General features: G+C 51.5%; 1 protein-coding gene across 4 annotated transcripts in view; it reads right to left on the bottom strand.

Moving 5' to 3' along the window:
• The window catches only part of NCK2 (NCK adaptor protein 2), a 160,062-nt gene extending 134,647 nt beyond the window's left edge, over window positions 1-25,415 (bottom strand). Inside the window, exon 1 of one of the 4 annotated variants that reach the window (XM_062210039.1) lies at window positions 25,181-25,415. The gene's annotated coding sequence lies outside the window, so the exon portion shown is untranslated. Of the gene's footprint in view, window positions 1-24,555; window positions 24,644-25,180 lie in introns of those variants that run through there. The other 3 variants (XM_062210037.1, XM_062210040.1, XM_062210036.1) reach the window with 3 other exon arrangements.
• Between the last annotated feature and the right edge of the window lie 525 nt (window positions 25,416-25,940).

The raw sequence follows: 25,940 nt of genomic DNA, 5'->3' as shown, positions 1-25,940 counted from the left end.
GCGCCTGGGATTAAGTCCCAGCTCCATCCCCAACTCCAGTTTCCTGCTAACGCTCACCCTGGGAGACAGCAGGTGAGATCTCAAGTACCTAAGTCGCTGTCACTCACAGGGGAGGCTGGGATGGAGTTCCTGCCTCCAGCCTGGCCCAGCCCTCACTGTTACAGACATCTGGCAAGGGAATCAATGGACAGGAGATACCTACCTACCCATCATGCACCCATCCATCCGTTCATCTGTCCTTGCCTTTCAAATAAATATAATTTTTTAAAGATTCATGGAGAGGCTGGCGCTGTGACATAGTGGGTAAAGCCACTGCCTGCAAAGCCACCATCCCATATGGGTGCCAGTTCAAGTCCCAGCTGCTCCACTTCCAATCCAGCTCTCTGATAGTAAACCTGGGAAAGCAGCAAAAGATGCCCAAATGCTTGGGCCCCTGCACCCATGTGGGAAAACCCAAAGGAAGCTCCTAGCTCCTGGCTTTGCACCGGCCCAGCTTCCGCCATTGTCGACATCTGGGGAGTGAACCAGAAGACGGAAGATGCCCCCCCCCCTTTTTCAAATAAATGAATCTCTAAATAAATAAATAATTCTTGGAAAACGTATAACATGAACAAACTATGCATGAGCTTCATTATTTTCTGCACCAAAATAAACTAATTTTTTAAAATATTCCATTTTCACGCACTTTTTGAAATACCCTCATACTGCTTATTAAGCGCCAGGGACCACTTGTATCTCTGCCCTAACAGCGGCTATCCCAAAGGTGGGCACGGAAACCTGGCAGCACTAAACCAGCAGCGTAGGGATTCCAGTGGAACAGCTTCCGCTTCACCCCTGCCCTTCTCGGCACACCAGGCTTGGCAGGCTCCTTCCGGAAAGGGCCTGATAAATATTTCAGGCACCGTGGGCCATATGGCCACTCAAGTCTGCTACTGTGCCACGGAGCCGGCCTCAGACAACATACAAGCGGCCGAGCTTGGCCGAGTTCTAATAGAACTGCACACACACAAAGAGGACGAGAGCCAGAGAGGCAGCACATGGCAGTCGCCAGCCAAGCCCAGTTCCACATCAGGAAGAGGAACAGACATTCCTCAAGAAACGCTACCGTCAGTGCACCAAAATACAACACTTTCACAAAAAATACTACGTTGTTACTGGAACAAAACTGAACGGGCAAAGTCAAATTGTGCAAATTAACTCACTTTCAAGCTTCTAAATTGTCACTGGACATCACAAGTAAGCCATTTAGTATCAGCAGAGGGATTAAGTTAGCAGCAGATTATGTTTAGTTCAGTGATGTACATGACACGAACCAAACTTGTACGCCAACACATGGGACGAAACCCACAAGACACAGGCAGCGGCAGCTTTACCCGCTACACCACGCCTGCCCCGGTTTGTCAGCAGGTTTGACGGTTTGAAAGGGTACAAGAGGCCGGCGCAGCAGCTCACTAGGCTAATCCTCCGCCTTGCGGCGCCAGCACCCTGGGATCTAGTCCCGACTGGGGCACCGCATTCTGTCCCGGTTGCTCCTCTTCCAGGCCAGCTCTCTGCTGTGGCCCGGGAGGGCAGTGGAGGATGACCCAAGTGCTTGGACCCTGCACCCACATGGGAGACCAGGAGAAGCACCTGGCTCCTGGTTTCGGATAGGCAGTAGCGGCCATTTGGAGGGTGAACGGAAGGAAGACCTTTCTCTCTCTCTCTGTCTAAATCTGCTTGTCAAAAAAAAAAAAAAAAAGAAGAAGAAGAAGAAAGGGCACAGGAGTCACGGTGTGCACACATTCTTGTGGATTTGTTTTCAAAGCTGCAGTGACGCTGCTCTATCATCACCCTGAGACGTGACCCTCCACAACAGACTCCTCCAAGCGCTAGTCGGAGGGCGCCTGTCCAGGCAGCGGAGTCTGCATTACTGAAAACACAGCGACCCTGTGCAACCCACCAGGGTAAGGCCGGGCAGAGGCCACCAAGACCTTCCCAGCATGAACTCTGAAGCCCCTCTCAGGAACAGATGCCAGGGATGCGATTCGGCTGCGCGAGAAAGAGAACTATGCTGAGAGAGGTGCATGCACAGCGCATATATAGACAGATGTGATGTACAGATGTGCGCAGACAGATGGTATGCACCTCCCCTACCAGAGCAAAATGTCCAGCTCTGTAGACTGTATTTACACAGTCATCTCTACAGGATGTCCCACGGGAAGAATGTGCACATAAAGATGGTATGCACCTCACCTACCAGAGCAAAATGTCCAGCTCTGTAGACTGTATTTACACAGTCATCTCTACAGGATGTCCCACGGGAAGAAAAAAGTTACAGAGATTACGAACAGAAGGGAAAAGAATGGTGACACTGAGAACAAAACATCCTACAAAGCAGTCACCAAGGTAGACTGCAAATTCTCTTACAGGACAGTGAGATTACAGGAGGCTTCTTCCTGGGGGCCGGTGCTGTGGTGTGGTGGGTAAAGCCACCACCTGCAGTGTCAGCTTCCCATCTGGGCACCGGTTTGAGTCCCAGCTACCCCTCTTCCAATCCAGCTCTCTGTCATGGCCTGGGAAAGCAGTGGACGATGGCCCAAGTGCTACAAACCCCAACTGAGAACACCAAGGCAAAGGGTTGGGGTCTTCCTGTTATTTCCCACTCTCAGACCATCACCTTTTGAGGCAGCTTTGTGGCTGAACTTTTTTTAAAAAAAAGATTTATTTATTTAAAAGGCAGAGATACAGAAAGGAGAGAGATAAAGAGAGATCTAATCTTCCATCTGCTGGTTCACTCCCCACAGGGCCACAACGGCCAGGGTTGGGCCAGGCGGAAGCCAGGAGCCAGGAGCTTCTTCCAGGTCTCCCACGTGGGTGTAGGGGCCCAAGGACTTGGGCCATTTTCCACTGCTTTCCCAGGTGCATTAGCAGGGAGCAAGATCAGAAGTAGAGCAGCCCAGGACTCAAACCGGCACCTATATGGGATGCCGGCATTGCAGGCGAAAGCTTAACCTTCTGTGGAATAGCGCCAGCCCCATGGCTGACCCTTGACACAGGCCGCAGGCTACTGCAGAAATTCAGCTCTGAGAGGGCAGCCACCGGTAAACACTCCAGGCTCAGACAGCTGCGCAGGGAGAAGCATTTCCACTGAAGTTGCAGCACTAAAATAAGCAAGCATGCGGGCTGGCTACCTGCCTGCAGGCTCCCAGTAACCCACACAGCCCAGATAAGGGCCCACTGCACGGGGTGAGCAAGTGTCACACCCCCAGGTGAAAACGCTCCCAGGCGAAGCTGCCGGCACCGGCACCAGCACCGGGCTCAAGGGCCCAGCTTCTCTCAGCCGGCCTCCTCCTCCCTTACCCAGGGCTAAGGACAGCCTTGCAGGGCTGCAGAGGATCAAATCAGCACACAGGGAAATGCGCAACTCCATCAAGTGCTCGGTAAATACAGGCTATTAATAACACCGCATGAATACTCTAAGAACGTGCCTTCCCTCAGCCCATCATGTCAAGGGAATTTCTAGCAGCCGGTATTTATAGCTGCACCTGTGCGGAGGCACCGCGCGCTCCATGCACGCACCAATTCTTTTTCCAAATTATTTTCTTGGTGTACAGCACATTCTTTAAACACAGGGTCAAAAGCTCCAAGGAGCACTTTGCCACAACACCCCCGAGGCCAGAAAAGTCAAAACTCTTTCACATTAGAGACTGTTTTGAAGTCATTGACATTTTCCTAACACTGGAAGTTGGTATAAACCCCAACCCACAACCTAACTGCGCTAACATTAAATAACCATGGATCCCAGAACACACATTTATGCCAGGGTTTCTTTTAGCTAATAAATTGAATAGCTACTTCCCCACTATGACGATTTAAATAATTAAAACTTATAAAAACAGTAACTCGCTTTTTAATGGCTTTCAATAAAATCCGTTTTTGGTTTTCTTTTAGAGAACAGCGGGTTTTGTTTCATTCACCTGGGGGACGTTCTGTGAGCCCAGAGGGACTGGAAAGCGTTCTGTGGGGCAATAAGATCCGACCACTCTTCTGCTATGCCCACACAGACAATCCCCAGCCTCAGCCTAGGTATCCGCTGCTCCTCCATAGCACATGGGTGACACCTGGTCCCTGGCCAGACCCCACCCTCTGCTGCGCACTCCCCCCGCCCCCAGCAGGCTGGTGAGACAGAGATGCTTTCTTTTAACTTCTTATTTATTTATTGTTTTAATTTGAGACAGAGACAGGCAGATAGAGGGACACGCTCCATCCAACTGGTTCACTCTCCAAATGCCCACAACAGCCAGGAATGAGCCAGGCTGAAGCCAGAAGCTAGGAACCCAATCTTGATCAACACAAGAAACAAAAAGGTGTTGCATTATGTCTAATAACTACCGTAACTTCATAGTGATGATGAGAGCAGACCGCACTTCAACAAACCTGCAACTCTGAGATGCGCAACAAGACAGCTGCCATTTCTCTGACTGTGGAAGTTGTGGGTTCTACCACCTACAGTCACCCTATGAGAAATACTAAACACCAGCTAAAAGCCGGTGAAAACAGGCCCAACTTTGTAACGCAGTGGGTTAAGCCATTGCCTGCAAAGCTAGAATCATGTATGTGCTGCTCTACTTCCAACCCAGCTCCCTGTTAGTGCGGCTGGGAAAGGGGCCAGCGCTGTGGCATAGTAAGTTAAGTATCCTCCTGTGGCACCAGCATCCCATGTGGTCACAGTCCCGGCTGCTCCACTTACGATCCAGCTCCCTGCTGTGACCTGGGAAAACAGTAGGAGATGTCCCAAGTCCTAGGGATCCTGCACCTGTGTGGGAGACCTGGAAAAAGCTCCTGGCTTCAGATCAGTCCAGCTCCAGCCATTGTGGTCATTTAGGGAGTGAACCAATGGATGGAAAACCTCTCTGTCTCTCCCTGTCTCTTTAACTCTGCCTCTCAAGTGAAATAAATAAATAAATCTTGAAAAAACAAAAATGTGCCTGGAAAGGCAGTAGATAACAGCCTGGGTGCTTGGGCTTCTGCCACCCATTTGGGAGACCCAGATGAAGTTCTAGGCTCCTGGCTTCAGCCCGGCCAAAGCAACTTAGAACACAGCAACCAATTGGGGAGTGAACCAACAGATGGAAGAACATCATTCTATTCTCTCTGTCTCTCTGTCTCTCTGTCTCTGTCTCTCTGTCTCTCTGTCTCTCTCTCAATTCTGAGTTTTAAATAAATAAATATATCCTAAAATAAGTAAACTAGTAGAAATAAGAATGTACATTGTTCCACCCCAAGTTCATGAACCCCACTAAGTCCATCCATTCACAACCAGGGGTCCTGGGTTAAGTCCTTTCACTCAGGACTTCTATCACATCAAGACTCTAGGCACCCTGACTCCGTAAATCCCTAGAGACCACAGATTCGAGGCAGCAGGTGAGGCTGAACCTTGTTCAAAGCAAGAGTTCTCTGGCCGCTGTGAACATCAGGAATGGCTACCGACAGGAGGATCCCAGGCCAGGACCCAAGTCCTCCAGGGTTGATGCTCTGCCCACTGCTTGCTGCCTGCTCTCTTGGGCAAGGCCTCTTTCAACTCCACAGCTGGAGGAAATCTTCAGCAATCACCCGGGCCAACCCCAGTGCCACCGTGAGATATGGAATGTACACGTGCTTGTCGGGAGGAAACCCCACGGGCAGCCAACCCCAGAAACGGTGCCTTCGATGTCTTCCAGCCATGTGGGAGTCCTCGTCTCCACGACCAGTGACTCTCCCACCCAAAGGCACAAAACGCACGCTTGCAGTATTTCATCGGTCAAGGAAAAATTTTAGAGAAAGGACAAGTCTGATTAAAAAGTTATGGGAGAATCTGCAGATCAGGGGTGGGCGTTTGGCACAGCTGTTAAGGCTCTGCTTGGGCCGCCCATGTACCGTATCAGAAATCTGTAAGTAAAAACAGGAATCACGAACTATACTGTAATTCAGAGACACAGATAGAAAAGAAGAACCTGCTCAAAAAAAGAGAGAAAAAAAAAAAAGCCACTGCACATGTTTATGTTCACAAACAAAATGCACTGCCCTGAGTGCTATTCACACCAGGCAGGAAGCAGGCCCTCCACCCGCACCCTCAAATCACACCATCCTGCAGTCAACCACGCTCTCTCAAAACCATCCTCAGGACTGTCTGTCTGGTCAGTGGGCCACGACCTGAAAAGGGGGCCCTCGGAGCCACGCCCACCTTGCCCACAGGTGCACCTGCAGCCTCTCGCTGCACATGGGCAGAGGACAGGCCTGCTGGCCCACGTCTACACCTGGGACAGCTGCTTCCTATGGGGACTGGCTCAACACAGGCATTTTCTCTTCTACTGAAGGCCCAGGAGCCTGGAGTACTAGGTCTGTCTTTCAAAATGCATCACCAAAGCCCTATCTGGTTCATCACGACCCACGGCTTCCTCTGGCACTGCCCAAGATGCACTCCACCCACAGACTCCAAGTTCCCTACGCCATGACCCTCTCACTTCAGCTACGATGCTTGCCCCAAAGCTGATGGCTGTGCAATGCACAGAGCACTGGCCAAGACCAGAACCCATGAAAATCTGCTAACAATTGTTAATTTGCTCAAAACCTGAGCAGAGTCCACTAGGGGCTGGGTGTCTCCTTAGGTCGGTCTGTCTCTGTTTTTCACACAAGTGACAAAACCACTTTCCAACAAGCCTAGCGTTTAAGAACATCCCTGGGGCTGGCACTGTGGTGTAGTGAGTAAAGCCACTGCCTACAGTGCCGGCATCCCATATGGGTGCTGGTTCGAGACCTGGCTGCTCCACTTCCGATCCAGCTCTCTGCTTTGGTCTGGGAAAGCAGTAGAAGATGGCCCAAGTCCTTGGGCCTTGCACCCACATGGGAGACCTGGAAGAAGCTCCTGGCTCCTGGCTTCGGATCGGCACAGCTCTCACCATTGGGGAATGAACCAGCAGATGGAAGACCTCTCTCTCTCTGCCTCTCCTCCCTCCCTCCCTACCCCTCCTTCTCTCTCGGTTTAACTCTTTTAAATAAATAAATAAATCTTTTAAAAAAAAAAAAAAAAGAGCATCCCTGCTCTGGCCAGGCCAATCTTCCCCCTGCAAGGTTCTCTGCTCTCAACTCTACAAGACCCAAAGACTTTCAATCCAAAGCTGGCTCATCACAGAGCAAAGGAATGATCTGGAGTTCATCCGAAGACAGTCACTCTGATGAAGCCACCAGAGACAGTTAAAGCCACAGACGCCCTGAGAGCAGGGGTGTCCTGGGCAGCCAGGACGAGGTGACCGCAAGGAAGCAGGTGGGGCCCTGACTCGGGGCAGCAGGAGAGAAGAGTAAGAAGGGTCCACATGCCAAAGGTTCTCAACCTTGGATACACATCAGCATCAGCCAGGGAACTTGTTCAACCGGAAGAGGTACAGACCAACCCAGCCCAGGAGACGGAGTCGGCAGGACCCGAGCGGGCTCCAGTGATGTGCAGGACACTGTTCTGGAAGATGTACTGAGGCACCTCCCTCGCTCTCGTCCACAGACAAGGGGCTCCGCCCAGCATCTGCCACTCACAGAGATGCTCCTAAGTGATTCCAGGAAGAAACCTAACAGATACCACATTGGGCAGGGGACCAGAGTCAACGTCAACCCTGATAATGTTGACAGATGCACCCCTGATGACAAGATAAGGAGGCTTTATCTCTGTGCTCTTCCTCCCCAAACCCAGAACCCATTCTGAGAATGAAAAAAACATCTGCAGACGCTCAGCTGAGGGATAAATGTGCAAAACACCTGTCAAGCTCATCAAAATCAGGGACAGGCGAGAGAGAGCCTGTCATGGACCAGGGGAGCCGGGGAGGCGGGAGGACGGAATGAAATGAGGAGCCTGGGATAGAAAAGGGACACCAGAAAGTCAATGTAGTTTTTCTTAAAAAGAACAAAACTCCAAAATAAAGTATGGACTTTAGTTAACAATAAGGCAATCTACCAATGTTGTCTATGGAGACTCTCTGGACTGCTTTGAAACTTTTTTAAAAATTATTTATTTATTTATTTATTTGAGAGGTAGACTTACAGATAGTGAGAGGGAGAGACAGAGAAAGGCCTTCCTTGCATTGGTTCACTCCCCAAATGGCCAAAACGGCTGGAGCTGCGCCGATCCGAAGCCAGGAACCCAGAGCCAGGAGCTTCTTCCAGGTCTCCATGTGGGTGCAGAGGCCAAAGGACGTGGGCCATCTTCTACTGCTTTTCCAGGCCATAGCAGAGAGCTGGATCGGAAGTGGATCAGCTGGGACTAGAACTGGCACCCATATGGGATACAGGCGCCACAGGTAGAGGATTAACCTCCTGTGCCACCACGCTGGCCCCGAAACTTTTCTAAAAAGTATTTAAAGATATGTGTTTCTCTACATATGTCATATAAATAAATACACAGGTGCATAGCATAACATGGTTGACTTTTTTTTTTTTAAGATGTATTTGAGAGGCAGAGTTACAGAGAGAGGGAGATACAGAGAGAAAGGTCTTCCATCAGCTGGTTCACTCCCCAAATGGCCACAACAGCCAGAGCTGGACCAATCCAAAGCCAGGAGCTTTTTCCAAGTCTCTCATGTGGGTGCAGGGGCCCAGGCACTGAGGCCACCTTCCACTGCTTTCCCAGGCCACAGCAGAGAGCTGGATCAGAAGAGGAGCAGCTGACACTCAAATCAGCATCCATATGGGATGCCAGCACCACAGGCAGAGTCTTAACCCACTACCAACACAGAGCACTCTGGAAGTTAGTAAAACACTGAGAACAGATAAACACATTTAGTGATCAGCTTAGTTCAGTATAGTTATAAAAGTTATCACACAGTTGAAACAATACAAGCTTGGCTATTCTTCAAACAGAGAGCACATTATATGTAAACCTGAATATGTAAAATGGTAGACTTCATGAGTTTCTCAACAAACAAAATTCTGCTCCCTTGAATGGACCTCAGCAAAGACTTGTTGAACACACAGGCACTTTCTCTTCTACTAAAGGTCCAAGAACCTGCAATACTCAGTCTATCTTTCAAAATGCATCACAAAATTCACATCTCAAATTCTCATTATTCTCAATTGAGGTTCATTTGAAACTCTAGGCATTAATTATAATCTATCACTAATTCATTATAGTATATCACAAAAATGATTTCATACTAATCTACATCATCAAAAGCTAAAAGAAATGCAGACGGGTTCACTGTGAAACAAGACAAGTCACTAAGGATGATTCTTTTTGTGTTTAATACTATAATTAGTGTATGTTCAGATGCTAAACGGAGTTTAAAAACAGGCACTGAAATCAGTCTACCTTTGCAAATGGTTTCAAAAACGAGCAGACGTCAACAATTTAAAACACTGCATTTTTTTTTAATAATTTGAATTAATTTATACCAGGGGAGGCTTATATGTAATTTAACAAGACAACTAGCATAATTAAGAAAAACTGGAGTATCTATACCATGACTATATTTATTTATTTATTTGTGTGTGTGTGTTAGTTACTTCTTTTTTTTATTTTTTTTTTTATTTCATAAATGTGAATTTACAAAGTGCAACTTTTGTATTGTTGTGGCTTCCCCCCCAACCTCCCTCCTTTCCTCCCTCCCTCCCTCCCTCCCGTGGCCCTCCCCTCTCCCTCTCCCATCCCGCCCTTTATCGAGTTTCATTTTTAATTACCTTCGTATACTGAAGATCAACTTAGTATATACTAAGCAAGGATTTCAACAGGCTGCACTCACACAACCGCACAAGGTATAGGGTATTGTTCAACTAGTAGTAAAACACTGCATTTTAAAAAATACAAAAAATGGTACATCCATAATGGTATAACAAACAGCTTAAGTTTCCAAAGGAATGAATAAAATTATACCGTCTGTGGGATAAAAAACAAACTTGAAAAAGTATCTACTAGGCAGGCCTGACTGGCAGCACTCACTACTAATCCCGAAGTAGTAGTTATCTGAGTAAACAAACCTTTTCTAGATTAAAATGGGAAGGCATGAAGTACTTATGCTGTTACCAGCCAAATAAGGAAGTATTGCAGGGCTACCTGATGCCAGCACCCGTTAAAAGCAGCAATGAGGAGGTGCACTGGTTTTTCAGAGGTAAGGGTCCTAAGAAATGAACCGCAGGAGTGGGTTAGAACGCCAGCTGGGATGCCTGCACCCCAGACTGAAACACGTGGGTCTGAGTCCCAGCACCACTACGACTCCAGCTTCCTACCGTGTACCCTGCGAGGCAACAGGTGAGCGTTCAAGTACCTGGGTCCCTGACAGCCACCTGGGAGATCCAGCTCCAGCCCCTGGCTCCTGGCTTGGGCCTCGTCCAGCCCCAGCTATTTTGGATACTTTAGGGAGTGAACCAGCTGATGGAAGACTTCTCTCTCCCTCACTCACTCCGTCTCTTCCTTTCCAATAAGTGAAATAACTACAAAATGTATAAAAAGGGAAGAAAATAAACAACACATACGTAGAGTTTGCATTATCTGAAAATCACAGACTAGTGGACCCCCAAATCAAGTGCTCCTCATGAGCAGACTCAACCTGACCCTCAGCCAGGCCCTGGAACAGCAGTGGCAAACCTAGGTGTGGGCGGGCGGACAGCTGTCGCCCCATGGCTGGGGCCGATGACCGGCATGCGGGAACGGCTCTGCTCCAGTGACAGTTCCCCACTCCAGGGGCTTCTGAGGACCTTGAAGAAAATACCATCCTTCCCTCTAATACAGGAAATGGATTCCACCAGGCCTTGGCGGAGCAAGGGCCGCACTGCCCACAGTGGCTTCCCCCACACAGGAGGTAGCCAAGAGTGGCTTTCTGTACTTGTTAATTAAGAACAGAGTTGAGGGTGGACCTGTAAAACCCAGAGCTGGCCTGGAGGTTCCCTGAGGGCAGGTCTTTGTCTGGTTCCCCTTGGTGTTCCCAGGGCAGCTGGCAGCTGTGGGAAGAGCATCTGGGGCAGAAACCGTTCAGTGAAAGCAGGGCCCAGAAAGGTCAAGTGAGGAGCAACAATGCAGCTTCTCCTACTGCTTCACCCTCAAACTCTCCCAGCCAGATGAAAATGAATCTTGATGTGAATGGAAGGGGAGAGGGAGCGGGAAAGGGGAGGGTTGCGGGTGGGAGGGAAGTTATGGGAGGGAGGAAGCCATTGTAACCCATAAGCTGTACTTTGGAAATTTATATTCATTAAATAAAAGTTTAATAAATGAAAAAAAAAAGAGAAGAGGAAAATGAAGAAAAAAAAAAAGTCACAGACACCAACATCAACCATCCAAGCTCACTCGCGGCTGCTTTGAAAAAAGCAATCCACTGCAGTGAAAGAACTGTACCATCCCCCCTTTTAACACACGAGAGGACAGAGCAACACATCCTAACAGGAGTGGCAACCACTCCCTCCACAGAAAACAAAGCCGAGGCCGGCCGAGGCCGGTTAATAAGCTGTGCAACTGTAGCCCGATCAGTAGCACAGGAAAAGGACAATCCATGTGTCTACTCTTGCCATCACAATTCATGAAGTTCAACTGTGAGACGGGCGATGAACACGGTTCTCAGCACGACAGTCTTCATCCAGCTCCTGAAGGCCCCACTGCAGACAGGCCAGGGTTTCACGGGAGATTTCTGTACCGCGACACAGAGCCATGCACGTGGGGGTCCAGGATGGCCCCCACATCCCAGAGGGACGTGACACTGATGTCTCCCCGCGGCCACTCAGCATAGCTCCCTTCCAGAGACCCGCATCCTCTCCTGCACAGAAGGCTGATTAACCACATGGGCCTCCCTCCTCCCATGGGCCCCAAGAATCAGATGTTTCTTAGCACAACTCCACAGCTGCCGAGCCTGTCTCAAGAGCCACCCCTAATTCTTCAGAGGTCTTTAAGTCCACATGAGATGGGCAGCGTGGGGAAAAGACGGATGCTACTTTCAAAGATCTCCACCAAGGGAAGTTCAAATCTTTTGCAAAGTACCAACTTTGAGTTCATCCCAGTAACAGAACAGGAAGAGGGGAGATAACCAGCAACAGACAAAAGAGGAGCAATGGACAGGAAATAATTTAACACAAAACAGATCGCGATAAACCCAAGGAAACGTCTAATTGGCAGCTCTCCTCATTCCTAGGCATATTCTGCTTGATCAAAAAAGAACCTTCTATTTACAAAGGAAAAACTGTTCAGACATCAACATCAGATTCCAGGCCAGCTAATGGGTACCTCCACAGACAGCCAAATTAGAATTTTCCTTTTCCCCTTCCCTGCACAGGGTCTGGTTTGTGGTATTTTTGTCCTCTCTCCCCTGAGAGTCTTAGAATGACACAAAGAAGGAAACGAAACATTCAAAAGCTAACATATGTGACCAACTCAAGAGTGACCGCGCTCAGCCTCCAATCCTACACACTTTAGGAAGAACAAAAACATTTTTTTTTCTACTGACAATCACTGATGTAAGGCTGCTAAGAAAACAGATGTCCTTGGTTAAATCAAACCTGGAAACCCATTATTTATTAAAGTGACGGATGAAGCCCTCCCCGCCCCCATGGCTTCCCTATCAGGGTGCTCCCACCCCATCTCAAACTCACAGCACAGTGTCTGCTGTGAAAGCCAGCACTTCACAGGTGTAAGGGTCAAACACACTGGATCAGATGAAGCGACGCGGGCCACACTTCTACACTGACTGACGAACACAGAGCAGGTGACTCCAGTCACACCAAGGTCTCTCCTTGGTGTATGCAAAGGTACACGTGTATAAATAGTGTTTAGACCCCTAAATGCGATGTATTTTCAGTTTATTAAAATGGAAAAAAAAAAAACCTCTCTCCAACAGGCCACGGTGCCAAAGAATACAGGTACCACAGAGAACCAGAGCAGCATCCACTTCTATCAAAGGTTACATAAAATACTGACATCCTGAGCCCGGTCATTCTGACGTGAGCGCTGTCCTGTACACACTAGGATTGTGGGTAGCAGCTCTGCTCTGTACCTACTCGATGCCAGCAGCATCCCCCAGGCAGGGCAAACACGTCTCCAGGGGCAGGTGTGTGGCACGGTGGCTGAGGTACTGGACACCCATGCCCGTACTGGAGTGCTGGCATTCGGGCCCCAGCTCTGCTCTCAATTCCAGCCTTCTGCTGCTGTGCACCCTGGGAGGCAGCAGGTGATGGCTCAGGCAGTCAGGGTCCCTGCCACCCACGAGGGAGACCTGGATTGAATTCCTGATTCCCAGGCATTTGGGGAGTGAATCATCCAGTGGGTGTGTGTGTGTGTGTGTGTGCGCGCACGTGCGTGTGTGTGTGTGTCTCAAATAATCCATTTTTTAAAATGTCTCCAGACAGTGCCAAATGTCCACATGGTCAAAACTGCCCTGGTGGAGAACTACCAACTTACACACATAAGTGAACTTGCGTGGAGCTCCAAGTCACAAGTAAGCTTTTAAAAACATTAACCTTGAAAAACCTATGTGTAGCTGCAAGAGCGAATTGTTCATACTTCCTAATCCAAATCTAACAGCAAGTAAGATCCAAAAACGGGTGTGAGACTGCGTGTACTAACACGCCGTGTGATGGCCGTGTCTTTTCCACCTCAGACAGGGAATTCTGACCGCCTAGAGACACTCACCAAAAACCCACCCACTTCTCGTGGAAGACAGGAGGCTGAGCTTACATTAGGTGCACGCACAGTACGTTTCAAAAGCAGCACAGGAAACGCGACACACTCAATCCACGGGAGATTAATGGGACAGCCTTCGGCTCTTCCCGGGAAGCCTCACAATGAAGACTACAACAGTATCTGACACCCTGACTTTGTTGTTTAGACACTAACGTCATCGCTTCCTCCTCGTCACCACTGGGTCTGGTCTACTGAACCAAGTAAAACAGATCTAGCAAGGAAAACCATACGCAAGGAACTGAAGCGAGACAGATGGCAGCGCTGGAGGAAAAGTGAGTTTTCTGCATCCCGGGTAGGTCCTAGGAAGCCAGGAACTAACAGCTGTAAAGGAAAATCCATTTGAGAGCAGGTAGCGAGGACAGAGGGAAGCGGACCCCAGGATGAACAGTCTGCACGCGGGAGACTGCGCCAAGTAAGTGTACGTGAGACGTCGCGGGTAGAACCAACGGCATGGAACTAAAGGATGGAAAGTAACGGGAAGAAAATCTGGTTCCGGTCTACACTGCCAGCTTCTGCTAAGTCTGTTTCTTTAAAAAAAAAAAAAAAGTCATGTGCCAAAAATTCACTATGCACCTATATCAAGTTTCCTGAAAGCGCCGCTAAAATGATCCCTTGATATTTCTCAGTCTTTTTAAAATTACGTGAGCAGCGTGTGGTTTTCTGTCAATGTCCCCAGACTGACTTCCGTCACCCACGGCAGTCAGGGAAAAAGCTATCACCAGTTCAAACCGCACGCACACACACACACAAGCACACACACAAACACACACGCACACACACTGTCAATGTCCGCAAACTGACTTCCATCACCCACAGCAGTCAGGGAAAAAGCTATCACCAGTTCAGATCGCACACACACATGCACACGTGCACACACACACAGTCAATGTCCCCAAACTGACTTCTGTCACTCATGGCAATCAGGGAAAAAGCTATCACCAGTTTAGACCACACACACACATGCACACGTGCACACACACAGTCAATGTCCCCAAACTGACTTCTGTCACTCATGGCAATCAGGAAAAAAGCTATCACCAGTTCAGACTGCACACGCACACACACACGCAGTGAAAACAGCGATACAAGCTTTGTAAAGTGGGGGTCCTTAAAAATGCAGGCAGCAGGCAAGAAGAGTGAGACCACCACAGCGCCAGGCTCCTCAGTGATGTAATTAGCAGACCTGCTGATCGAGAGACCCTCAAACCCCCTGACAAAATGCACACCCTGTTAAACTGGGGCACAGCCTTCAAGGAAAAGCCGACAGGGACACGGTGGACTTGGACCCCCACGATGGCCACAGCACCTGCCTGAGGATTTCAGTAGGACCACAGACGCACGGGTACCCTCAGACACAGCTCTCTCTAGCCGCCCCTGCCTTCCCCACCCCCTGCCATCTGCGAGAACGGTTAAGCCAGCTGAATAACAAAATCTTTGCTGCTACTAGTTTTGGAGCGTGCAACATCCAGCGCTGCCCATGTGAGAGGCCGCGCACGGCAAATCTAAACAGCCCATCTGGAATCCTGATCTCCAACAAGACGGCTGACTCATGGTTGTAGCCAGGTCCCCTCCGCTCCAGGAGAGAGCTGCCAAACTCCTGAGGTCCCTGGGGTTCCCCCCAACATGGAAACGTACTGGGGATGAACGGGCACACACAGAACTCACTTGCGATGGTAGCCAGTGTCACAGCCCCCAGGGGAGCAGCTGTCTCCCAAGAATCCAGTCTAAAACGTCTTCTGGCCACTTCTGAATTCTTCCAGCTCATCCCAGAAGTCAAAAGGGCCAGGATTTGCTGGGTACCCCTCCAAGGTTCTCAGCAAGCACCTGCCCCCTTCACGTGAGTGATGGTGACTCATTAAGGAAACGTAGCAGCAGGTGAAAACGGGCCCGAGCGAGGCAGCCCAGCTACACAAAGGTGCAGGCTGACTGGAAGAACACAAAAACACTCCTGCTTCCTGGTCCCCACTGAGGTGGAGACGGGGCGTGGCCCTGGCACACTGCTCGGGCCCACACTGCCGTGCTGCAGGCCAGGCTTCAGTTAACCTGCAGGCTCAGCCGCCCTAATCTGAAAAATCTGAACTCTGACACGCTCCCAAATCCGAACGGACATCAGCTTCACAAACGGAAAAATCCACACGTGACCTCGCGTGACCAGCTGCACTTGAAATGCCCACGCCCTATGCCGACGCCCTGAAAGTATTGTTCAAGTTACCTTCAGGCTGTATGACTTAGGGCACACTGCATAGGAAACATCTGTGAATTTCGTGTTTAGGCTGGGGTCCCCTCTGTCTTGTTACGGAGAGAAAATATTCCCAGATCTGAAACCCTACACGCTTCGGGACCCAAGGACTTCTGACAATGGAGATTCGACCTGTACCACAACAGAAAGTCCTCTGCACACCGTGGGCCTGCGAGTCCCGCCAGCAGTGGTTCTCAAAGGGTGACGCCTGGCCCCACACAGGGCACCTGGGAACCATGAGCAAGGCAAATCTCCGAGGGAGGCCGGGTGGGGGTGATTTCTGGATGGGAGGGTCTGGCAGTCTGAAGACCACCCACTGAAGGGACACAACAACAGAGGCCCGCAGGGAGGAATGGCCACCGGTACCCAGGACGGTTCTCGACGACCATGCACTGTTACCAACCACTCATTTGTCCTCCCAAGACCCAGGGAGGCCTCCACCGCCTGGCTGGTGTGCGTTCCCCCAGAACGGACCTGCACCCAAGCTCCGCGCCCTATCCAGGACAATTCCATCAGTGTCTCTCAAACCTTTACTCCAACAAAAGCCTACGGCTCTGCTCTCCAGTATTTCCAGATATAGCTGCTGAAGGGCCAGGGACCTAGGTTGGCGGATAACAGATACTCAAGAGCCAGGCAGCTGGAGAGGGAATCCAGATGTGCCCCTGCTGGCTGTGGAGCCCGAGGCCAGCTTAGCAGTAGTGCCTCCTCCCTTGCCACAACCGTCAAGACGAAGCCGGAAAGTACCACACTCAACTCTTAGGAGAGTCTGTGAGCTATCATCCTGTGCAAGTGCTCAGAACAGTAATTACAATGTCTGGTGTGTGTGTGTGTAAGCTAATGATCACTAAAAAGAAGTATGATTTTAGCTCTGTCCTTATGGGTGAACTACTTAGCATCAATCAGAAATATGTTCAACACTCATGCCCAAAACAGTTTTATTTCAATACACGGGCAACTTAACCTGCAGAACACATTCTGAATATATTTGTAGAACGTGTTTGTGAAAGGTATGTTGATTATATCTATTCATGTTTAGCTAAATCTGATTTGAGTACTCTAAAACTGAGTCCAAGAAATATGAGTTATTCCTTACATCTGTAGAAGTGATCCCTTTCCCCAGAAAGCACAATAATAATCGCCGTCACTGTTACTCTAAATCACGGGTTGGGAACCTTTTCTCTGCCAAGGGCCATTTGGATATTTATAACATCGTTCGCGGGCCATACAAACACAGAATTATCAGTTTAAAAGCTAGCCTGCTCCAGCTCTTGTGAATGCCAGTCCCGCCTGCAGTGGTTGCCTCAGCAGGGTCAGACCAAATGATTTCACGGATTCTGGACGTTCCCCACTGTGTCACTCACCTATCTCAACGATAAAAAATATAGGATGGGGGCCAGCGCTGTGGTATAGCGGGTTAAGCCACCGCCTGCAGTGCCAGCATTCCATATGGGCGCCAGGTCGAGACCCGGCTGCTCTACTTATGATCCACCTCTCTGCTATGGCCTAGGAAAGCAGCAGAAGATGGGCCAAGTGCTTGGGCCCCTGCACCCATGTGGGAGACCCAGAAGAAGCTCCTGGCTCCTGGCTTCAGATCACTGCAGCTCGGGCCATTGTGGCCAATTGGGGAGTGAACCAGTGGATGGAAGACCTCTCTCTGCCTCTCCTTCTCTCTCTGTGTAACTCTGCCTTTCAAATAAATACATCTTTAAAAAAAAAAATAGGATGAATGAAGCTTAAGTTATCAAAAGTGTATAGAGCAGCACTGTCCAGTGTGGCAACCGCTAGCCACTTGGAGCTAATGTCCACTCAAAATCCAGCAACAGGGAATGGAGTCGTGTGCCAAGTATCTACCACACTGAATTTCCAAGACTTCCCATAAATTATCTCATGAATCATGTTTTATATTCATTGCATGTAGCAACAAAAATATTTTAAAAATATTTTGAGGGGCCGTCAAGTCAGAGAAAATGTATTATGAAAAACTACACGCAGATTTCAAAATTTTGGCATCAAAACAAACTTAGCTTTTAATTTTATTTGTCCATGAACTTTTTGAAGCACACATTTGCTGCGGAATATATATTACCACTCTTTTTATATTTTACCGTGGCTACAAGAACACTTAAAATACACTGGTGGCTTGCATTCTATTTCAATGGGACAGCCCTGCACCTGACAAACCATCACTCCAGTGCACTGCAGGGAAACACTCCAAGTTCAAACACACACACCTACCATTTTGTGCATGCAATCTCTCTTCCCTGCCTTGAAAGAGATCCAGGTTTGTGCACAGTTCCATGCAAAGCTATACTGGTGTGGCCATGCCCCTGTCACAAGGGATACTGTGCACCACCTCAATGGACAGGAGTCTCTAAAAACAAACTGATGGGGGCTGGCACTGTGGTGCAACGGGTAAAGCCACCACCTGCAGTGCCGGCATTCCATGTGGGCGCCAGTTCCAGTGCTAGCTGCTCCACTTCCGACCTAACTCCCTGCTAATGGCCCAAGAAAGCAGCAGAAAGATGGCCCAAGTCCTTGGGCTCCTGCCACCCACATGGGAGAGACCCAGCTGAAGATCCTGGCTCGGGGTTTCAGCCTAGCCATTACAGCCACCTGAGGAGTGAACCAATGGATGATAGATCTTTCTCTCTCTCTCTCTCTCTCTCTCTCTGTGTAACTCTGGCTTCCAAACAAATAAATCTCCAAATAAAATAAAAAGATGATGCACTTGGGCATGGGAACATGGGACATCTATAAAGGGCAACAAAGCACCACTCAGGGCAGATCTGGCCAGACCCGAAAGCCAGGGTGCGGCGAGCAGAACGGTTGGCAGGAGTGTTAGAAAACTGACACCCAAGTGAAAGTGGAAGTGGAAGGAATCTTTGGGATGCAGGCTCAGGAGGTGGTGTAGACTGGACCTGGAGGTGAGGGAGAATTTAAGGATCACCAAGTGAGACAATGACAGGGGAAACAGCTGAGTAGCCATGAGGGTCAGGAGATGAAGTACGTGGAGACCTGCAAGAGCTTCAGGTGGAAGTGACTGGCAAGAAGTCGCTACTCCATCTATGAATGAACAAAGTCACAAACCAGCCAACCACTGAATGAACAAACAGATCTGCAGCTGCGGGGCGGGGGCGAGTCAGATAAGACACTGCGCCTGCAATCAACCTGAACCATGCAAAGTGGTCTTGGTGAGACACCTTCCTGCAGTCACACACAACCCACAAGGGGCACTCACTCCCGTGGCCAGGGCAGCCACAAAGGGGCGGGCACTGCGCTGTCACGGAGGCCCCATGGGGACGGCCTCCCTGGGGCACCGCCTTTTCTACTTTGCCCTTCATCCAGAATCCCCCTGCCCCCATTTAGAACCTGAGCAAGCCTTCCAATCAGCTTGCCCGCGCGTATGCAATTCTGAGACTCACCCTGCTCAGCCTGCTCTGCAACCATCCCTAGTGGGGATCCTCACACACACACAGATACCAGATCTGTGATGCTGGGCCAACAGGACCCCCTCAAATAATCAGCCTGAGTTTAGAACAGAGTTCCACGCTGGACTCAACCACATCCCACAAATCTCCTACCATGGGCCCTAACACGGAAGGGACTATACGGCAAGCTGTCCCTCGCTGTCTGTGGGGGACTGGTTCCAGTTCCCAGGCAGATGCCAAATTCCACCGATGTCCTGGTCCCTTATATAAAGGGACAGAGTGTTCGCATATAAACTATAAACATCTTCCACGTACTTTACATCCTCTCTAGATTATTTATAATACCTAATAAAGCATAAATACCATGTAAAGAGTTGGTATGCTGTATTATTTATGGAATAAAAAGAAAAAAGTCTACTCAGTGGAATCAATTTTTTAAAAAAATATTTTCAATCCACAGTTGGTTGAATCCTCAGATGCAGAGCCCACAAATACAAGGGCCAACAGTATCTGGAGCACGGACATTTCAGGAGATATTTAAGGTTAAATGAAGGCATAAGGGTGAGGCCCTGATCCAATAAGACCGACGTCCTTAGAAGAGGAAAAGGCACCACTGGCTTCCCCCACTGTGTGCACAGAACACAGGCAAGAGAGCAAGGCAGGAAGTGGGCCCTCATCAGACACCAACCTTGCCGGGACCCTGATCGTGGACTTGCAGCTTCCAGAACTGCCAGCCCCCAATCTGTGCTACCCATTACAGCAGCCTGAACAGACTGACACGCACACTGGACGGAAACACCCACTCACCCACCCGCGGAGACACCCCAGGGAAACTGGCTCACAGCCATGAGCCAGGACACAGGTGCACCGCAACTGCCCCTGCCCGCCTCTCCTCCAACAGAGCATCTTCAAAGAGCCAACGCATGCTCCCAGCAGGATCTGCACACAGCCGTAGCTTGGCCAAGGCACACACCCAAGCTCTGCAGCACCCTGCTCCATCCACTGCCACAAAGGAAATCAACCCTTGCCCCAGCAACTTTCTGGGGGGTCTCATCTGCCGTCCACTTAGCAATGGCACAGACTTGAGACAAAGTTCTGGAGTCGGTGGCCCTGGCCCTGAGCCCTAGTCTCCTGACCCAGAAATGCAGGCCAGAGCCAAGCATGCTATGTTGATTTAAACGTTAAATGTGCTGCTTTTGCCATGCAACGGACTTTGCAGGTGATAAATTATCATCCGGAAGTTTGTATGTTATTCTTATCTCCTTCTGGCATTTTAGGTCTTTGTTAACAACTGGCCAGGAGAAGCATCTCCCTCTACAGAATTATCCCAAAAATACAGGTTGAGTCTCCTTTACCTGAAATGTGTGGGACCAGAAGTGCTTCAGATTTTTTATTTTTCTTTTTGGAATACAGGCATATGCTTAATGAGATATCTTGGGGATGGGACCCAAGTCTAAACGCAAAATCCAATTATGTTCCATGTACGCCTTGGACACACAGCCTGAAGGTGATTCTTCACAGTTTTGTTAGTGCACCTGCCTTTTGACTGTGTCCTGTCACAGGAGGTCAGGTGTGGAATTTTCCACTCGTGGTGTCATCTTGGGGCTCAAAGTTTCAGATTTGGGAGCATTTCAGAATTTCAGATTAGGACCGCTCAAACGGCAGTTAAGTTCTGAGCATACCTGAAGCTGCTTTTCTGAAAAATTTCACAAATACAAACAAGACAGAAGTGGGTGACACTAATCAACGTAGCAAACCAGGGTAACCAAGGCTCTGCCTAGCCTTTCCAATTCCGGTTGACATGGATAGAAAAGGAAAACATTCGGCCAGCCCACCAGCTGGTTATACAGTTGGGTTTGTTTTAGGTTCTGTTTGTTGTTCTTGCTTTAAGCTTGGCTTCAAGACTATAAACAATTCATTGGACGGAGAACTTACCAAAGGGAGAGGCCAACAGACCGGAGTCTCCCATTTTTCTGGGCACACTGGGGACAAAGCCATGCACAGGTGACAGAGGTTCTAAGCAGAGGTACAAGGATTCTGGAAGTCTCTTAGGGCTGAAATCTGCGTGGGAACCTGGAGCCCCCCCACCACAAGCTCAGAACACAACTGGCATGGATCAGTGAGTGTCTGCGGCACATCCAGGATGCAGAAGGGATTGTACTAAGTGGCAACACAAGGAGGAACATCACCAACATCCAATCAGAGACAGAAGGAAAGTGCTGTGAGTGGAGCTTCCAAGGAGGAGTCTCCACCTAGCAGGAAGGGAGCCGGTCAGGTGTGGGGAAGGGAAGGCATGGAAAACAGTCCCTGGGGGGTTGGTGCGACCTGGAGACCCCAGCCAGGAGGGAACGGAGCTTTAATCCAACGCCAGTGTCCTGGCACCACCGGGACACTGCCACGTCCATCAGAAAGCACCTCTGTGTTTCTATGGCTTCAGGGCCTGGTTCTTGAGGCTGGAACCCACATGCCGGGATGCGTGTGCGTTCACATCGTAGGCAGAGGGGTAACTTGCTATCGCTGCTCTGCCCTTCAGAAGTCAACATGTGGAAAAAAGTCTGAATTCGTAAACTGTGCTGATAAAACAGCCTGAAGAACCGAGACGTTGTTTTTACTTTAAGCCGCACTCTGTGGGTAACCCCGTTCCAAGGCGGTCTTGACCTCCTTCTCATTGCCTCCACTCAGACTTTTAACAACACACATGATGGCATTTTTTAGCTAAGGCCTTTTGAAAAATGCACCACGAATGTTTCCATCACTCATTTTAGGAAAGAGAAACAATCTGCAATCCCCATGCACAGTCCCTTCGGAGAAGAAGGATGAGAAAACAAATTTCCTGCGCCTCTGGGGGCAGTTGTGGGGAGTTTCCAGTGGGCTGGTTAAACCAGTCAGCCTCCTAATTTTCCCAGACATCGCTCACCACACTCCCCTGCAGCTCGCGCAAGCAATTTCGAGCTTGTCCGTCAGCAAGCCTCCGCTTTCATGCTGGAGAACCATACCCGTAAGCCCTCCTTCCCCAGCACACACCGCAAGCCAAGTCTGAGCGGCGAGAAGCCTGAGTGTCCCATTCAGCAACACAGCCCGGTCTTCCCCAGAGCAAACGACGTTAATGCAAGCAACAAAAGGACCTCAGGTCATTCTGTGCAATCACGGAAGCTTGGGGTATTGTAAAAGGTTACTGGGTCCCTGCATGTGCAAGGAAGATCTCCTGTGTGTTTGCTATGGATGATAGTACATTTCTCAAGTGCTGTGTACATTAAGATCCGCTGTTGGCTGGAAAAGCGTGATTACCCCCAATGTAAATGGCAGAGGTTGAGAACATGACAAGGGTCCAACAGCCGCGATGAAGGTTTAAGTACCCAGCATGTTACTCAAAGCCTGAAAACTGACCAGGCTACTGGAAATGCACCTTCCACCAACGCCTCTATTTAAAAAGGGTCAGTTTCTCCCAACTGGGCCAAGAAGATTACAATGCAGCCAATTTTGCCAAGTCAGTTTCACCCGCCTGTCAGGATCACTGCCAGTGTTTACACAGCAGCTGAGACTCTCCAAGCCCAGGGGAGCAAACCCAGCACTGCCTAAAGCTCCCATCTCACCCTCAAGTGACCATCACAAGGCCACCAAGACCCTGCCACTCCCCTCGTGTCAAGGGGAGAGCTACTCAGGCAGGACCTGCCCTTGTGGTCACTTCTTCCCAAGCGGGGAGACCGCCCCTCCTCAGAAAAACCCTGCTGCAAACATCCACGCACCTGCACCCCCCACCTCCTGGACCTCGTCTCCCTGTGCTCTCTGCCTGCCACTCTTCACATAAACCACACACACGCTGGAAGCCTTCATCTGGGCACAGGTGGTGAGTGCACTAAGGGCGTGTTCTGAGGCACAGCTCAGATCTGGTTTGATAAGTTAAAGCAGCCCAGGTTAATTTCATTTTCCACCACTTTTAAGACTTGGGGGAAAAAAAAATAACAACTCTGTAGGTAACTTAATCAAAAACAGCAGCAGGAAACACAGCCCCGGATTGGTTCTCACTGTTACACAAAAACCCTTCCCCAACTGCCAGGACTGGGGCGGGCCAGGAGGGGACTCCCTACCTGTGGGTCCCCAGAAAGCCACGCCCACCGCCCCTCCCTCTGGGTTCAGCCCCTCCCTGAGTCAGTGCGAGGAGCAGGCCTGGGTGATGGTGCAGACTCTTCTGGAGGCACACTGGGGCCCACTCACCCCATGATGCACATGCAAACTTGGCACAAAGCCTCAAACCTGTTGGCCAAATAAACAAGGCCAAATAAGGGAGGCACTGCCACCCCCAACTGTCGGAGGGGACCAGGTCCACTCTGCACGCGCCCCTGCTTTGTCCTGAGGAGGCTGGCTTAAGCCAGGTGCCTGCTGGCCACCAGCCAGTGACCCCCAGCCTCCGCCCACAGCCCGTCCCAGGCGATCGGCATTGTCCACAAAGTACAGCGTTAACCCACACAATGCGAAGCCCACACGGCGCCCACGCGGCAGCCGTCGTCGATGCTTTCGGAGTCACACAGGACGTTTTTTCCAGGACCCCCTGGTGGTTCCATCGCCCTGAACGCAGAGCGACTGGGAGAAACTTTGGTTCAAGTGGCTGGCTCCAAGGGCGCCCTGAAAATCCGCGGCAGGGCGCAGAGCCTAAAACCCGCACAAAAGCGCCCAGCGCCCGGCCGACGACCCTCCCTCACGCGACGTGACAGCAGCTTTGTGTGGGATCAGAAACAGTTGCAATCAACACACAGTTAAGTTCTCCGGGCGCATCGCGACCCCCCGCGTCCCTGCGACCCGGAGATTCCTCCCCCGGCGACCGCGGCCACCGCTCGGTCCCACGCCGGCCCCGGCCCCGTGCCTGCCGCCGTCCGTCCCGCAGGCCGGGCACTCCCTGCGCACCGGAGGTGTCCAGTCCCCGGGCCCCGCCGCCCGGCCCCTGCCCAGCTGCTCGCCCGCGCACCCTTTGAGGGCGCCCCTGCCCCCAAGCCGGCCCCTGGGGGTGGGGTGGGGGGCCCGGAAGGCGGGCAGGAAGGTGCGGAGCCTGGAGGTGCCGAGCAGCCCACAGCCGGTGGGGAGGGCGCCCAGGCCGCGGCGGGGGCGAGGGCACCGGCGGAGCGCGGAGGGGCCCCGCTCCCCCAGCCCCTCCCTGGGCGCGTCCCGGCCCGCGGGCCCCGCTGCGCTTCCAACTCCGCCGAATGCGCCCCCAAGTTTGCGGCGCACACACTTACCTCGCCACGGGCCGCCCACCGAGGCCGGAGGGCAGCGGCGCGGGTCCCGGGGCGGCGGCGGCCGCGCTGCGCCCGCCCAGGCGCCGCTCTTTGTCTGCGCCGCTCCCGCGTCTTGCCGCCGGGCGGACCCCGCCGGCCCGGGCGCCGCGAGCCTCCCCGCCGCCCGCCGCCCGTTCGGCCGCGCGGCTCCGGCCTGAAGCTCCCGGAGGCGGCGGCGGCGGCGGCGACCCTCCCCCGGCGCGCAACGCCCGCCTCCGCCGCTCGCTTCCTCGTCCGCCCTCGCTCCTCCCCGGCCGCGCCGTGACGCCGCCCAGGGGCCGGCCCAGGGCCCGCGCGCGCACGGGGCGGGGGCCGACCCCCACCTGGGGGCGCCCCCGGCTCCGCCGAGCCCCGCGGCCCGGCCCCGGAGCGCGCCCGGAGTAGCCCGGGGCTGGAGAACGCGGCGCTGCGGGGCGCTGCGGGGCGCAGCGAGGCCCGGGCGCCGAGCGCTAGGCGAGGTCCCCGCGCCCGCACTGGCGGGGGCGGGGTGGGGACGACCGGAAAAATGAAGGCATTCACTTCCAGCCCCGGAGGACGGCCGGGTGGGCTTCGCGTGCTCTTTTTGTTGTTTGTTTAATTCTCTTACCGCCACGCGCGAGATGGAGAGGAGACCGCCCCCCCCCCGGAAGCATTCCCACGGCGCGCTCAGCGCAGCAGGCCTGTGGTCCATCAGAAAAGTGACTTCCAGCAAAATGTCGCTTCCTCCCTGTGATTGCTTGCGGGCATTTTTATTTTTATTTGGCTTGCGTCTGTTTACTTTCCCAACCAGACACGTTTTTAGTCCTTTCGTCCCCGGCGGAGGCGCTTCCTAAGGGGAGGAGCGGAACTCCGACCTCTGCTGCCTCCCAGGCACGCAAGCCCGCTCCAGCCGCCGGGAGTCGGGTTGCACAGCCCCGGGAGCAGAGCCCAATCAGGAGCCGCCTGCCCCTGGGCCGCTGCGGGTGCCGTGAGGAGTGGGCCCGGGCGGCTCACCCAGCCTCACCCCGCCCGGGAGTTGTGTGGCCCAGTAAACAAACTTGGAAGCTGGCAGAGACAGGAGCTTCCCTCCGGAAGAGTCCAGATGTCTTTTCTCCAAACTCCTTCTCCCCATGGTTTCCCAGAGGAAATCCTAATGTTCCAAGGATTCCAAAGCCCTCGTGGGATCGCCTGCACCCGTGTCAGTGAGCTGCTTTCTTCGGCTCCTGGCTTCTGATCTTCAGGAAAACAGTATTGTTTCACCCAAGGAGGCAAGGCAACATTCTTTGATTGACTCCCTCCCCCAAAGTACCCAAGAATGGGTAAGTAGAGTCCCCGGAGCTCCGTCATCAGTGGCCTGCTGGACTGTGGACTTCTGACCTGTGTAACCT

Source organism: Lepus europaeus, chromosome 13 (genome assembly GCF_033115175.1).
Source record: "Lepus europaeus isolate LE1 chromosome 13, mLepTim1.pri, whole genome shotgun sequence".
Classification (NCBI taxonomy): Eukaryota; Metazoa; Chordata; class Mammalia; order Lagomorpha; family Leporidae; genus Lepus; species Lepus europaeus.
The sequence above is the reverse complement of the archived record's forward strand: the minus strand, read 5'-3'. Positions and strand labels throughout refer to the sequence as shown.